This window comes from Oncorhynchus mykiss, chromosome 4, assembly GCF_013265735.2.
Source record: "Oncorhynchus mykiss isolate Arlee chromosome 4, USDA_OmykA_1.1, whole genome shotgun sequence".
NCBI classification, from domain to species: Eukaryota; Metazoa; Chordata; class Actinopteri; order Salmoniformes; family Salmonidae; genus Oncorhynchus; species Oncorhynchus mykiss.
Window position 1 is genome coordinate 2911250 of NC_048568.1, and position 17491 is coordinate 2928740.

Sequence of the window (17491 nt, forward strand, 5' to 3'; positions counted from 1 at the left end):
ATTTTAACACACAGGGTATCTTTTGTCTGGCAGCGAACATTTACTACAGGCTGTGGAGTCTCAACTAACATCAATTCACTAGCATTACTTATTTTCTCAATTATTTTAATCACCTCTGCATAGGCGATTCGATTGACCACTAACTTTTGCCACCTCAATTTCTTTCACCCTTACAGGGCACTCCAAGAACTCAGGATCAATTGCAACAACGTCGTCCTTCTAAACAGACACACACACACACACACACACACACACACACACACACACACACACACACACACACACACACACACACACACACCTATTTTCAGTATACTCTGTTCGTCTGCACGCACTTGAAACATGGCCAAATCCTTTACAATTCGTACACTGCAGTGGCTTGGGGGTGAAAGCCCTTACGGCGTATCTTACATAACCAAACTTCACGTGTAGGTATTTGCTCTTCATCAAAAAACAAGAGACTTTCTTTTTCTCCATTCACTCAGCAGGTCAGATGCAGGGCACCAACCACACCAGGAATTCTCTTCAGGTATTCAACCTGAACACCCTTCATCACCGCTTAGATGACTCCTTTGATGGGTGCTCTACTCCGAGGTTCAAAACACAAATCTTCTGTTGTCCGGATTCTTTTGAGGCCCACTGCAATCTTCCTCTGCTCTTCAGAAATACAATGAATCAAAATAAGACCACCCCTAGGCACTCTAACAAACTCCACTTTTCCAAGCGCATACTTCACCACCTCAAACGGGTTTTCCCACATACGCATCCTTACTCAACAAACGCATCCTAAGAAGTGATTCATTTCTATTTACAGATGTATCCTCCAATCCAATTTTAGACTATTTATTTTTTGTTCCAGTTTTTTATATTATTGTTGTCCATTCAGAACATTCACCAAATTTCTTCACCAAATTTACTCGACGCGCTGCTTAATTCGAACTCCGACTCCACTTCCGCCATCTTCCTCCCTAGTTTCCGCTCTACCACCGCCATCGTATTACAGGCTTTGAATTCTCTCCATTTTAGCATGTCTAACCTACCACATTAGCACGTTGTGGTAGGCACTGAGTGGAGTCGCCTCGTTAGTCAGGATGTGTTTCACCTGCGCAGGACCAGCTGGTATCTAAGACCTGCTGGTCCAGTGCCTCAGTTGGTAAGAGCTACACCTCACTTTAGCCTGTCCACTTCAGAGAGCCTAAACAAATCCCGAAAAAAATCCCCCGTCCAGTTTTTCTTAAAATCTGTTGGTAATCCCTATCCTAAATAGGTGTGGCTTCTCCTTTTAGCTTGTCTGTTCTCAGGAAAATCTGAAGTTTTACTGTTCCCGTACATTTGAGTGTTCGAACAACATTTTGGTTGTAGAGATTCTGTCACTGACAACCAGCATTTGGGTTAAAAGTATGGTGTCCATGTTGACAGAATTGCATCGTTAGTAGGGTTTGAGTCCTTCTCAGTCGGAGTTGAGACAGTGTCAGTAGGAATTGAATCTTTGTCAGCAGGAGTTCTCAACCTCAGTAGGTGTTGTATCAGTCTGTTGTGACTTTGGCTATGGAGATTTGATATTTAATTGATCTTATTTATTGTAATTTTGTTATCCTATCCAAATTATTCAAGCAGGGGCATAGTAATTTTTTATTATTATTTATTATTTGTTTCCCTTGAATTAACTCTTATCAGTTACACGTAACCCAAACCGGCTGCGCGCGCACGCCATCATGCATACATTTATTTTGTCCCCCCACACCAAACGCGATCATGACACGCAGGTGTCATGACATTGCCCTCTTTGGGTACATCAAGCCCCATCCCCCTCTCCCTGTCTCCTACACACAGGCTGCTGTGGTCAGAGAGAGGTCGTAAATTCCTGGAGTAGATTATCTTCTCATGGCCACAGTATAGAGACAGAGTGAATTTTCATGGAGAACAAAGGAATTTCTTCCACCTCACAGAACTTGAGGTGCGAACAACATTTATGTTCTGGAGAAGGTATAAAAGATCGGTGAAGAATCCAACTACGAACTGGTCCGTTTGATACGATTTGGTGAACTCATGGGAGACAATACAACCACATTACCATAACGCTGTTTATATAATAGCCTCAGATATGAGGTTTACATCTAATTGTTGTACAAGATGAATGAGTGAGGGTGATACTGTTTGTAAATCTGTGTAATGTGATTTTGGACTGTTTAATGAAGGAAACTCCAATTCCCTTTTGAGTTTAACTAAATCAGAGGACCGCCCATGAGCCAGTTAGGTTCGGCATCCTGGGACAGCCCCTTTTCTGCAACTCCCAAATAAAACCCCCACTTTGAGAATTTCTCAATAGACCATGTTTCTCTCAATTACGAGAGGACAAAGGTTGCAGACCAGCTTACCTCGATAATGAGAGGGCCAAGGTTGAGACCAGACTGCTGAATCTTTTAACCATCCCACGTGGATAAACTCTTAGACTATCGATACCGACAGAATAAGAACAAGTCTTTGATATTAATTACTAGTCTGCAGCTAGGAATTCGGTATCATTGAACGGGAAGACCGACAACCGCCGAAACACCTATTCTAACACGACATGAATGAATGTCACTCTGAACTATCCATTCTAACCACGACATTTATGGCAATTTAGCAGTTAATTTGCACTTGCTAGTTAATTTGTCCTATTTAGTTAGCTTGCTGTTGCTAGCTAATTTGTCATTATATAAACAATAAACATTGAGTTGTTATTTTACCTGAAATGCACAAGGTCCTCGTACTCTGCCATCCACACATAAAACTGTCAACCAAATTGTTTCTAGTCATCTCTCTTCCTTCCAGGCTTTTTCTTCTCTTGACTTTATATTGTGATTGCCAATTTTCATAAATTAGGTGCATTACCGACACTGACCTCGTTCGTCTTTCAGTCCCCCACGCTGGGTACCCGCTTCCATAAACCAATGAGGAGATGGGAGAGGCAGGACTTGCAGCGCGATCTGCGTCACAAATAGAACTGATTTCTATTATTGCCCTTGGCAATGCAGACGCTCTTTGGCATGCGTGAGCAGTGTGGGTGCAATAATTGATTAACATAGATTTCTACATTTATTTCGCAACGTTCGCACACGCGAGGGGTGTGGTCAGCCTGTAAATGTCATGGGACTCGTTTGAAGTTGGTACAACTGATCTGAGAACTCCCACTGGCTAAACTCCTCCTGACTCATTCTTACTGACAATGATTCAACTCACATTTGGGTTATAAGTACACCGTACTTCTGTCTGTACAGTTCTGTCTGTACATCCGAACAGTTTGGGCTACACACTAATATGACCCCTCTGTGGAAAGGTGAGACTCTCATGAACACTTACTGTTGAAGTCGGAAGTTTACATACACTTGGGTTGGAGTCATTTAAACTAGTTTTTCAACCACTCCACAAATTGCTTGTTAACTATAGTCTTGGCAAGTCGGTTAGGACATCTATATTGTGCATGACACAAGTAATTTTTCCAACAATTGTTTACAGACAGATTATTTCACTTATAATTCACTGTGTCACAATTTCAGTGGGTCAGAAGTTTACATACACTAAGTTGACTGTGCCTGTAAACAGCTTGGATAATTCCAGAAAATGATGTCTTTAGAAGCTTCTGATATGCTAATTGACATAATTTGAGTCAATTGGACTTGTACCTGTGGATATATTTCAAGGCTTACCTTCAAACTCAGTGACTCTTTGCTTGACATCATGGGAAAATCTAAAGAAATCAGCCAAGACCTCAGAAAAAAAATTGTAGACCTCCACAAGTCTGGTTCATCTTTGGGAGCAATTTCCAAACCCCTAAAGGTACCACGTTCATCTGTAAAAACAATAGTATGGAAGTATAAGGACCATGAAGCTGTAATACCGCTCAGGGAGGAAATGCGTTCTGTCTCCTAGAGATGAACGTACAATGGTGCAAAAAGTGCAAATCAATCCCAGATCAACAGCAAAGGACCTTGTGAAGATGCTGGAGGAAACAGGTAAAAAAGTATCTATATCCATAGTAAAAACGAGTCCTATCGACATAACCTGAAAGGCAGCTCAGCAAGGAAGAAGCCACTGCTCCAAAACCGCCATAAAAAAAGCTAAACTATGGTTTGCAACTGCACATGGGGACAAAGATCGTACTTTTGAGTAATGTCCTCTGGTTTGGTGAAACAAAAATAGAACTGTTTGGCCATAATGACCATCGTCATGTTTGGAGGAAAAAGGGGGAGGCTTGCAAGCCGAAGAACACCATCCCAACCATGTGTTGTGTATTTAACCCTCTGTTCCCCACCTGTCTTTGTGCGGAATTGTTTGTTGTAAGTGCTTGTGCACATTGTTGTCTGGTGCGCAACAGGTTTTGTACCCATACGTTGTTATTCTGGATGCCAGTGGTTTTGTATATTTAACTGCTCCGGTTATTACCCAGTTCTGCTCTCCTGCGTCTAACTTCTCTGCCACCAGTTACGCACCCCTGACAGCTTCATGTTGTGGGGGTGCTTTGCTGCAGGAGGGACTGGTGCACTTCACAAAATAGATTGCATCATGAGGTAGGAAAATTATGTGGACATGTTGAAGCAACGTTAAGGCCTGGTCGCAAATGGGTCTTCCAAATGGACAATGACCCCAAGCATACTTCGAAAGTTGTGGCAAAATGGCTTAACCTCTCTGGGATATTCGGGATGCAAACGTCCCACCTCAACAACAGCAAGTGAAATTGCAGGGTACCAAATTCAAAACAACAGAAATCCCATAATTAAAATTCCTGAAACATACAAGTATTTTACACCATTTTAAAGATAAACTTGTTGTAAATCCAGCTACAGTGTCCGATTTCAAAAAGGTTTTACGATGAAAGCACACCAAATTATTATGTTAGGCCAGCACCTAGTCACAGAAAAACACAGCCACTTTCCAGCCAAAGAGAGGAGTCAGAAAAAGCACAAATAGAAATAAAATGAATCACTAACCTTTGATGATCTTCATCAGATGACACTCATAGGACTTCATGTTATACAAAACATGTATCTTTTGTTTGATAAAGTTCATATTTATATCCATGTTATGTTCAGTAGTTCCAAAACATCCGGTGATTTGGCAGAGAGCCACATCAATTTACAGAAATACTCATAATAAACATTTCTAAAAGATACAAGTGTTTTTCATGGAATTTTAGATCCACTTCTCCTTAATGCAGCCGCTTTGACAGATTTCAAAAAAGCTTTACCAAAAAAGCACACCATGCAATAATCTGAGTCCAGCGGTCAGACAACAAAACAAGCCATACAGATATATGCCAACAGAAGTCAGAAATAGCATTATAAATATTCAGTTACCTTTGATGTTCTTCATCAGAATGCACTACCAGGAATCCCAGTTCCACAATAAATGTTTGATTTGTTCGATAAAGTCCATCATTTATGTCCAAATACCTCCTTTTTGTTCACGCATTTAGTACAGTAATCCAAATGCGCAGGCACTAGGTCCAGACAAAGTCAAAAAAGTAATATTATAGTTCGTAGAAAAATGTCAAACGAAGTATAGAATCAATCTTCAGGATGTTTTTAACATAAATCTTCTATTATTTTCCAACCGGAGAATTCCTTTGTCTGTAGAAATGCGATGGAACGCAGCTAACTCTCACATGAGCGCGCGTGACCAGCTCGTGGCACTCTGCCAGACCCATGACTCAATCAGCTCTCATTCCCTCCTCCTTCACAGTAGAATCCTCAAACCCCGTTCTAAAGATTGTTGACATCTAGTGGAAGCCTTAGGAAGTGCAATATGACCCCATAGACACTGTATATTCGATAGGCATATAAAAACTACAAACCTCAGATTTCCCGCTTCCTGGTTGGATTTTTTTCTCAGGATTCTGCCTGCCATATGAGTTCTGTTATACTCACAGACATCATTCAAACAGTTTTAGAAACTTCAGAGTGTTTTCTATCCAGGTCTACTAATTATATGCATATTCTAGCTTTCACGACTGAGTAGCGGGCATTTTACTCTGGGCACCTTTTTGTCCAAGCTACTCAATACTGCTGAAGTTAAGGAAAACAAAGTCAAGGTATTGAAGTGGCCATCAGAATGCCCTGACTTCATTCCTAAAGAAAAATGTGCGGGCAGAATTGAAAAAGCGTGTGCGAACAAGGAGGCCTACAAACCTGACTCAGTTACACCAGCTCTGTCAGGAGGAATGGGCCAAAATGCACCCAACTTATTGTGGGAAGCTTGTGGAAGGCCACCTGAAACGTTTGACCGAAGTTAAACAATTTAAAGGCAAGGCTACCAAATACTAATTGAGTGTATGTAAACATCTGACATAAAGCTGAAATCAATCATTCTCTCTATTATTATTCTGACATTTCACTTTCTTAAAATAAAGTGGTGATCCTAACTGACCTAAGACAGGGAATTCTTACAAGGAGTAAATGTCAGGAATTGTGTAAATGCATTTGGCTAAGGTTTGTGTAAACTACACCTGTACATGTCAGCTGTGCTCTAGGAACGCCACAGGCCTCACAAGACTCGTCTGAAGGTCCCCCAGAACCAGTTGACAATATTTATTGCAGTACAGTATATGTGGGACCCGATTCAGGAAACTTAGTGTATGCTGCACGTCACAGGAGAGCCGTTAGAACGTAAAACATGTTTTTTTTACCAAAATGTGTTTTTTTTCGGTAGAAAAAATGCCTGCCTCCTATAAAGAGACTTTATCGAACAAAAGGAACATTTATTGAATAAATTAATGTCTTCTGAGTGCAACCATATGAAGATCATCAAAGGTAAGTGATTAATGTTATCTATATTTCTGACTTAAGTAATTCTTCTACTTGGCTGGTTACTGTTTGTAATGATTTGTCTGCTGGGCAATGTTCTCAAATAATTGTAAGGTATGCTTTCGCTGTAAATAATTTTTTAAATCTGACACCGTGGTTGGATTCACAAGAAGTTAATCTATTTAAACCTATGTAAAATAGTTGTATCTTTTCTGAATTTTTATAATGAGTATTTCTGTATTTGAATTTGGCACTCTGCAATCTCACTGGATGTTGGCCAGGTGGGACGCTCGTGTCCCACATACCCTAGAGAGGTTAAATTATGAGCCGGGTTAAGCCACAGAAATTCAGCAACTGTTACGGGTGTGTACGGGAGGCAAAGTCAGGTGCCGGAGAGCAGAGTAGAGTTTAACAGGCACACTTTAATTCCGGTCAATAAGTAAGCACAAAATGACATCGAAGTGCCCAAAACACAGAACATGTACAAAAGTCTAGCGCCCAAACAAGTTGCCCAACGCCGCATCATCTTCTCCCCACATGGCGTTTGCCCACTCCAGTGTTCTCCCTGAAAGGCATGAGACGAGGGCAGACGCTCTCTTCCTTCCCGAGGGAGCTGGGTCCACAGTGGCCAGGTAAAGGTCCAGTTGTAATAGGAATCCCTGGAATGTGTGGCCGTCCCATCATACTCCACTGGGACTGGCTCCGGATGGGACTGGTAGAGGCAACCCCGGTTGCGCTGGTGGAGGCACTGGAGAGACTTCCTGTCTCTCCCAGCGGTCCATAGTCTGGAAAATGCAATCCATCTTGGCACCAAGATTATGTAACATAGCCGAATGTTCCTGGACGAGCTCCTCATCTCCTCTATCCGGGGTACCTGCTCCTGCTGACTCCATCATAGGGTGTGTAATTCTGTTACGGGTATGTACGGGAGGCAAAGTCAGGTGCAGGAGAGCAGAGTAGAGTATAACAGGCGCACGTTTATTCCTGTCAATAAATAAATAAGCACAAAGTGACATCAAAGTGGCCAAAACACGGAACATGTACAAAAGTCTAGCTTGTGAACATACCCACATAACAATAAACAATTACACACAAAGACATGGAGGGGAACAGAGGAATAAATACATACAGTGTGATTAGGTAATGAAAACCAGGTGTGTATGGAAACAAGACAAATATACATATAAAAAATAGTGTGACGATGGCTAGAAAGCCGGTGACGTTGATCGCCGAACACCGCCCGAACAAGGAGAGGAGCCGACTTCGGTGGAAGTCATGACAGCAACCTTCCCACTAAGCATGATTAGCTGAGATAATGAGTGGCCTGGACATGCCGAGAGATGAGCTCGAATTGGTCTGCCGTATCGAAGGCTTCTGTCTATTTGAGCTCCTCAGTTTGTGTTGGTAATCCTGTCAAACACGCCTTTTTTTAAATATATTTTGTAGTGGATCTTCATAAATGTGGCTCTCCACTTTCTGTAGGATCAAGTTTTGAAATCTGTGGAATTAGAGTATGGTAGCCAAAGAGATGGAGAAAACACCTGTCTCCAGATTACATCTTCAAACTAAGGGCGACCGTGGTATGGCATTCCTGACAGGGAGACGCAACCATCATGCATGATGATGTATACAGGTAAGTTAGCTAGCTACATTTTCAGATATTAAACATTTCTAATTATGACAAAGTGGTTTCATTTCAAACTACTGTTATTTAGCTAGCTAGCTAACGTTAACTGGCTGGCTCCCTTGCTGACGTTATTCGTATCCCAGAGTTGTATTCATGCAGGGTAAGAACAACATGATTTAGCACTGTGTTCATTGTTGTTAAACTAGCTAACGTTATCTGGCTGGCTTGTTAGCTAAAGTTACGTGTATGATCTTACACTTTGTTTACCTAGTTAGCTATATGTCTTAAGCTAAAGTGTACTGTTAGCTAGCTAGCTAATTTTAGCTGGCTGGCTCCCTAGCTGATGTTATTATTCATATTCCTGAGCCGTTTGCTTTTCTAGTTAGAGCCTAATGTTAGTTAGCTACCATTGAACCTGGTTGGTTAGCTCCCAGCACTGTGGCATTGTTAAACTGTTCATTGGTGTTTAACTAGCTAACATTAGTTGTCTGGCTCATTAGGTAACGTTATGAGACATGTGTACAACACCCATTTAATATGGTCGGTGTCAGTAAACGTCTGCAAAAAAAGCGTAATGAAATTGTTGCCAGCAGAGCTGGTTAAGCTGTTTTTATGTTATGCAGAGGTAAACAAATCATCGGCCAGATCGTCAAGTGTGCGCTCCGAGAGCAAAACGAGATAGGTGGGGCTAAAGCTTAAGAGGGCTCGCGAGCGCTTACAGAATGACTACACCACTCGCGTCACAAAATACATTCAGAAATGTATGTTATTCAATTACTGCACCCACACTGCTCATGCGCACCAACGAGCGTCTGCGTTGCGAAGGGCAAAAATAGAAGTCAGTTCTATTTCCGATGAAGATCGCGCTGCCTCCCATCTCCTCATTGGATTATGGAAGCAGGTTCCCCACGTGCCAAGTCCTCATTGGTTATACCCACGTGGGTGACTGAAAGACGAACAAGTTCAATGGCGGTAATGCACGTCATTTATGAAAGTTGCCAATCGCAACATAAAGTCAAGAGAAGAAAAAGCCTGGAAGAAAGAGAGATGACTAGAAAAGATTTGGTTGACCGTTTTATGTGTGGATTAATTGCCGGAGTAGAGGACCTTGTGCATTTCAGGTAAAATAACAATTTAATGTTTATATCCCAGGACAAATTAGCTAGCAACAGCAAGCTAGCTAAATAGGACAAATTAGCTAGCAAGTGCAAGCTAGATAGCTAAATTGCCATAAATGTTTAATGCTTTTCGACCTGTCCCCAAATGAATGTAATTGGTTCAGAGTTTGTTTTGATATTTTAACCTGTGTGTCGTGTTCGCGTTTGGTGATGGGGACAAAATACATTTATGCATGATGGTGCACGTGCGCAGCCGGTTTGGGTTCCATGTTAGATTTCAGGAATCCAATCACTTGTTTAAGGACCTAAATGAAACAAAAAATGTATTTCAATTTTTTTTTTACTAGAATAGTTGTCTTAATAGAATAAATACAAATTGACATGGGAAACACACCAGATGAATTAAATAGGCTTACAGACACTAACATGACCTTGGAAGTGTTGGAAACTATTTGTGAAAGCAAGTTTATGAAAGAAAGGCTACATCAGTAAGGTTCGACCAGGGGTCACCAGTGGCTAGGCTATGAGTTCGCAACCGAATTTGGACAATGCCACCTTTTGACGTGTAAATTCTAAATATTAATAATGGCCCTTAAAGAGTTATTTTTGCATTCGGTACTAGAATTCTATGCTATTTTTCTAGAATTTAATTGTTGCATTTTGCCACTATTCTCTGCATCCCTCACTGCATCAAAACCTAATTTTCTGCTTCACATTAGACTTAATAAAACTGTATTTTTTTAACCACTCAATCGTTTCTACCTATATAAGGTAGCAGTGAGTCTCTATAGTATTATTGTCTGAAAGAGGCTTTGATGCTAGCCTGTCTGAGGGGCTGCGCGTGTGAGCCAGGGTGGGAAGCCTGAGGCGTTAAATCTGGTGTGTTTGACACAATAGTGGAAACAGAGTTAGAGTGGGGTATGAGCATATATTACATATGCAGACCGTGGCTAAGGGAAACGCTGGCATCCTAAACACTTTTTGTTCATTTTTTAAATTAATTTCATTTATTCTCCCCTGGGAAAACTAGTCTACAGCTGTGCCTACATTTTATCATCTTAACGTATAATTTCCACTGGATATGTAGCCTACAGATGCCTGCCTCGACACCAAGGCAGGAAGATATTTCACAATCATAAAATGCAGTGAGTATTTTGTATTTATGAGGGATCTCCATTAGCTGCTGACTCTTCTTGGGGTCCAAACACATTAAGGCGTTTACATCACACATCAGATAAAACAGTACATTATATAAAAACATTATTACACCACTACATATCTACAATATAAAATGCATAATACCACCATAAAACAATATTACAATGCACACGCGCGCTAGAGTAGGTGTGCTAGCGTGTGTGCGTGTGTATGCATGTGTCTGTTCCTGTGTGTGTTTCTCTTCAGTCCACACAGATCCATAAGGTGTATCTTTGTGTTTTTTCAATCTGATTCCTTTGCTTGCATACCTCATGTGGAATAGAGTTCCGTGTAGTCATGGCTTTGTGGAGTACTGTGCGTATCCCATAGTCTGTTCTTGACTTGGGGATTGTGAAGAGACCTCTGGTGACATGACTTGTGGGGTGGGCATTGGCGTCTGAGCTGTGTGCTAGTACTTTAAAACAGACACCTCAGTGCATTCAGCGTGTCAATCTCTCCTTTACTTTGTGCCATGAGAGATTTACAAGCACAATATTAATGTTAGCTCAACGTGTACATTTCAGTGCCAGCCATTCTACCCTGTTCTGAGCCAAATACATTCCAGAGTTCCATCTATGTGGTACCTGACCACGCGACTAAACAGTAGTCCTGGCGCGACAAATGAGGATCTGCAAGACCTGCCTTGTTGATAGTGTTGTTAAGAAGGTAGAGTTAAGCTTTGGTATAGACAGACTTCTCCCCATTTTAGCTACTATTGTATCAACATGTTTTGACCATAACAGTTTACCATTCAGGGTTACTCCAAGCAGTTCACTACAGTCAACTTGCTCAATTTCCACATTATCTATCAAGATTTAGTTGAGGTTTAGGATTTAATTAATGATTTGTCCCAAATACAGTGCTTTTACTATTTTTAGGAATGAATTATTCCTTGCCACCCATTCTAAAACTCACTGCAGTAATTTAACTCGCTAAAGTAGCTGACGTGTATAGTTATCAGCATACATAGACACACTGGTTTTACTCAAAGCCAGCAGCATGTCATTAGTAAAGATTTAAATAAGGGGCTTAGACAGCTGCTCCGGGGAGTTCCTGATTCTACCTGGATTATGTTAGAGAGTCTTCCATTGAAGAACACCCTCTGTGTTCTGTTAGACAGGTAACTCTTTATTCACAATTTAGCAGGGGGTTTAAAGCCATTACACATACGTTTTTCCAGCAGCAGACGATGATGATAATGTCAAACTTCGCACTGAAGTCCAACAAAACAGCTACCACAATCTTTTATCATCAATTTCTCTCAGCCAATCATCAGCCATTTATGTAAGTGCCGTGCTTGTTGAATGTCCTTCCCTATAATCATGCTGAAAGTCTGTCAATTCGTTTACTGTAAAATAGCATTGTATCTTGGCAAACATAATTTTTTTCAAAAGTTTACTAAGGTTTCGTAACAGGCTGATTGGTCAGCTATTTGAGCCAGTAAAGGGGGCTTTTCTATTCTTGGGTAGCGGAATTACTTTTCCTTGGCCTGAGATCACACACTTTCTAGTAGGCTTAGATTGAATATGACAAATAAAAGTGGTAATATCGTCCACTATTATCCTTAGTAATTTTACATCCAAGTTGTCAGACCCCAGTGGCTTGTCATTGTTGATAGACAAAAGAATGCTAATCTTCCACACTCACTTTACAGATTTCAAAATGACAATGCTTCTTCAGTAATTTGATCAGTTAAAAGTAGATGTGTAGTGTCAGATTTTTGTTGCTAGCATGTCATGCCTAAATTTGCTAATCTTGGCTCTGAAAAAATCATTAAATGTAATTTGCAATATCAGTGGTTTTTGTGATGAATGAGCCATCTGATTCAATGAATAATGGAGCCGAGTTTTACTTTTTGCCCAGAATTCCATTTAAGGTGGTCCAAAGTTTTTTTTAATGTCATTCATCTTTGTTTCATAGTATAGTTTATTTTTCTTTTTATTGAGTTTAGTCACATTTTTTTCTCAATTTGCAGTACGTTTGCCAATCGGTTGTGCTGCCAGACATTTGCCATTCCTTTTGTCTCATCCCTCTCATCCCTCTCAACCATACAATGTTTTAATTCATCAATCAACTGGGATTTAACTGTTTTTAGTCATTTTATTAATGGATGCATGCTTATTAGAAAGTGGAATAAGCAATTTCATAAATGTGTCAAGTGCAGCGTCTGGTTGCTCCTCATTACACACCAGACAAGGAAATATTCAACATAGGAATCACTACACAACTTATTGTATGACCTCTTATACACTATATTAGGCCCAGCCTTTGGAAATATGGTTTTACTAAATATGTCTACTATATTGTGATCAGTATAGCCGATGATTTTGAATATAGCTTTAAAGCTAATTTCTGCAGCATTATTAAAGATTTGATCAATACATGTTGATGATTTCATTCCTTGTCTGTTTGTAACTTCCCTGGTGGGTTGACCCAGGTTGCAGACACACATTCACACCTGTGTTAACGAGAGAATCACTGACATGATGTCAGCTGGTGTGGAAGGGCTGAAATGCAGTAGAAATAGTTTTTTTTAGAATTCAGTTCATTTGCATGGCAAAGAGTGACTTGCAATTAAATGCAATTCATCTCATCACTCTTCATAACATTCTGGAGTGTATTCAAATTGCCATCATACAAACTGAGGCAGCAGACTTTGTGAAAGTTAATATTTTTGCCACGACCGTAGGTCCAAAAGGCTTCTTAAAAGCTTCTCCCCCAAGCCATAGGACTGCTGAACAAATAATAAAATGGCCACCCGGACAATTTGCATTGATCCCCTTTGTTTTTAAACTGCTCTTACTCGCTATTTATCTATGCATTGTCACTTTACCCCTACCTACATGTACAAATTACCTTGACTAATCTGTATCCCACACATTGTCTCGGTACCCTCTGTACACTGTCTCATTATTATTTTATTGTTACTCTATTTTTTTAAACTTTAGTTTATTTAGTAAATATTTTCTATTTTCTTAACTGCATTGTTGGTTAAGGGCTTGTAAGTAAGCATTTCACAGTAAAGTCTGCATCTATTATATTCGGCACATACAATTAGATTGTATTCACCCCTGAGAAATAAAATTGTATTTGATGTATTGCTACCACTATCATCAGATGTATTATCTAAGTAAGTTTTAGAGATACTCAGAATATGAATATCATTTGTTACTAGCAAGATAATGATTTCATTAACCTTGTTTCATAAGATATATATGTTAATCTGGGATATTAATAGCACTTCTGTGATGCTTTACTAGGAAGCTTTGCAGAAGTAGATATGCTCATTTTAATTTATGTTACACCCATTCAGCTGCAATAATCCCGTAGCCAGTTGTGAAGAGAGAATCCTGCGAAAGCGTTCAATGCAGAGATTGCACAGGGCCAGATATGATGGGTATTTTATTAGTGTCTAGGAGATTAGCTCTTTCAAATCCAGTTTAAACTGTTCAGAGCTACCCTTCATAATGTCATTAAAACCCACATGGACTACGATAGAATCAATGTTCATGTCCTTGTGTAGTACATTCGGGAGCAGCTTAGTAATGTCATTTACTCAAGCTCTGAGATAGCACAGTGTTATTGCACCAGGAGAAGTTCTTACCACGTAGCTGCCCAAAATCACGGCTGGTGAGAAGGATGAGAAAATCAACACTCCCACACTTCACAGGATTCGGAGAACCCTTTAAGGACGGGCGAGAGGCAGAATAACTTGAGGCCATAACTCCCGGCGTCCGACAGATGAAGAGGCCCTGCTCGATCTAGAGGAGGGACGGAAGGTTGCTGACTACTCGTTGATTGGCATGCTCCTCCTGCTGTTCTCCTTCGACTCCGCTATCAGATGGGGGAGGAGAGGAAGGAGATTGCTCCTCTGTTGATCATACTCAAGGTAACACCAGCATTTTGGGAAAAAGACAAACGGCAATGCGGCGATACATCCAACAAGCCCAAACATTGTCCAGCCACCGGCTTAGAAAAGGTAAACATTACACTCTGCGTTTCTTACGTAGACTGGCGACCTGCTTGATCAATGAAGCCACATCAAACCTATAATCCTTGGCAACAAACTGCCGCTGCATTGGGACTACGATTGATCCAGCTTGTCCCGAAACAAAGCGTAGTAGATACAGCTCCTACAGCACTGTAAATGTTCATTTACTTCTCCAGACAAGGGCTCTATTGCAAAACTCATCTCGGACTAACTTTGTTAGCTTGGTGGCTTGCAGCTTAACCTGCCTGTTAAGCAGGAATCCGGGACAATAAATTAAAATAAGTTAAAAGCTAAACGCGCCTTGGAACTCATGCAAAAACATGTTCAGTATTTATATTTAACTGAGATTAGTTACTTTTAGTCAAAAACAACAAACCGAGTATCCAAGTGGTTTTTCCAGCATACGAACAAACCAAGTGTCCAAGTATTGCCAGCATACAGTGTTCAGCTGTGCACTCTGATTCATTATTATGGCTTGATTAAGTTTTAGCTTGGTCGGTGAGGAGGAGAGTGAGAACAGGGTGGATCAAGTCATGTAAGCAACAAAGAGACAACGTTTATGCGGATGATCAGATGGAATGGTGTGTGTTTGTAAATCAGCTATATTGTGTGCAGAGACCGTGGCATGAGTGAGGCGAGGTTGTAGATATAATCGTAAACTATGGAGCTAGACAGGATAATCGAGGTTTATGCTATGGCGTCATCAATGGGCTGAATTTTACGTGGTCACATTTGCATAAAACTTCAAGAATTACTGAATACAAACCCTACTAAAAATGGTTTCACCCAAATCTGGCAACCCTGTTTAGCTTTGTACTACAGCTAGGTTACGCAGTTGGCTTGTATTTGAGGCGATAATCTGTGAGAACATTTTATTTGCTTTGTAATTTGTCAAAAACTGTAAATTACTTGTCAAGTCATATGCTCCGGTTCTTGTATACACTGTAAAAAGCACATTGAAGATTTGTAATATGCTGAAAAGTGGCCAAACTAAGTTATTCGGGCAATGGGTGCAGCCATCTTCGACCTTGTTTATTTGTGTCTTATAGTGAAAGGCATTCTGGGATTAGGGAGTTTTCACTTGTCAAACATAAACAAACATGGCTGCAATCATAAAGAATTCAGTCGCTATTAGCTTAGCTGAGACACATCTATTTTCTAAACATTACATTTCTCCATTCTGCTCACTAGAGATCTGGTACTTTGTAAACAAGTGTAGCTGTTAGCCCGCTAATTTGTGTTTTTGTTTTTGTTGTCAGCGCATCCTGTTATTTAGACTGATTTATGGAATGAGTGTCTGTGGATGTGTTCCGTCTGATGCTTGGATGAAGTTCGCATTTATCTTTTACAATAAAAGGTGAAAAATAGTCAGCCCGAGAATTGAACCCTGTGGCACCCCCAGAGAGACTGCCAGAGGACCGGATAACATGCCCTCTGATTTGACACACTGAACTCTGTCTGCAAAGTAGTTGGTGAACCAGGCAAGGCAGTCATTAGAAAAACCGAGGCTACTGAGTCTGCCGATGAGAATATGGTGATTGACAGAGTCGAAAGCCTTGTCCAGGTCGATGAAGACGGCTGCACAGTACTGTCTTTTATCGATGGCGGTTATGATATCGTTTAGTACCTTGAGCGTGGCTGAGGTGCACCCGTGACCGGCTCGGAAACCAGATTGCACAGCGGAGAAGGTACGGTGGGATTCGAGATGGTCAGTGATCTGTTTGTTGACTAGGCTTTCGAAGACCTTAGATAGGCAGGGCAGGATGGATATAGGTCTGTAACAGTTTGGGTCCAGGGTGTCTCCCCCTTTGAAGAGGGGGATGACTGCGGCAGCTTTCCAATCCTTGGGGATCTCAGACGATATGAAAGTGAGTTTGAACAGGCTGGTAATAGGGGTTGCGACAATGGCGGCGGATAGTTTCAGAAATAGAGGGTCCAGATTGTAAAGACCAGCTGATTTGTACGGGTCCAGGTTTTGCAGCTCTTTCAGAACATCTGCTATCTGGATTTGGGTAAAGTAAAGCTGGGGAGGCTTGGGCGAGTAGCTGCGGGGAGGGGCGGAGCTGTTGGCCGAGGTTGGAGTAGTCAGGAGGAAGGCATGGCCAGCCGTTGAGAAATGCTTGTTGAAGTTTTCTATTATCATGGATTTATCAGTGGTGACCTTGTTACCTAGCCTCAGTGCAGTGGGCAGCAGGGAGGAGGTGCTCTTGACCTCCATGGACTTTACAGTGTCCCAGGAGGTGGTACAAATTAGGTATCAGAGGTATGAAGATTGGAACTAGGGGCTCCATTGTAAACTAAAACAATGATAACTAACCTGAACAACAGTATACAAGGCGTATTGACATTTGAGAGAGACATACAGCGAGGCATAAAGTAATCGCAGGTGTTGATTAGGAGAGCTAGCTAAAACAACAGGTGAGACAACAACAGCTAATCAGATAACACAACAACAGCAGGTAAAATGGCGATGACTAGGCAGAGAGGGTCGGATTAACTACACACAGAGCCTGAGTTCGCGGCTGGGGCCGACAGATAAAAAATAAATGAACAGAATGGAGTACCGTGATTAATGGACAGTCCAGCAGGCATCAGCTATGTAGCCAAGTGATCATAGTGTCCAGGGGGCAGCAGTAGATGGAACAGGGGAGCCGCCACTACGCTAGCACTCGGGCGACACGGCGTTTAAAGTTAGTAGCCCTCCGACGGAGGCCGGTTGAAGGCACAGCGGATGGAGTATTCGTCGGCAGACCAGTCGTGTTGGTGCGGCAGG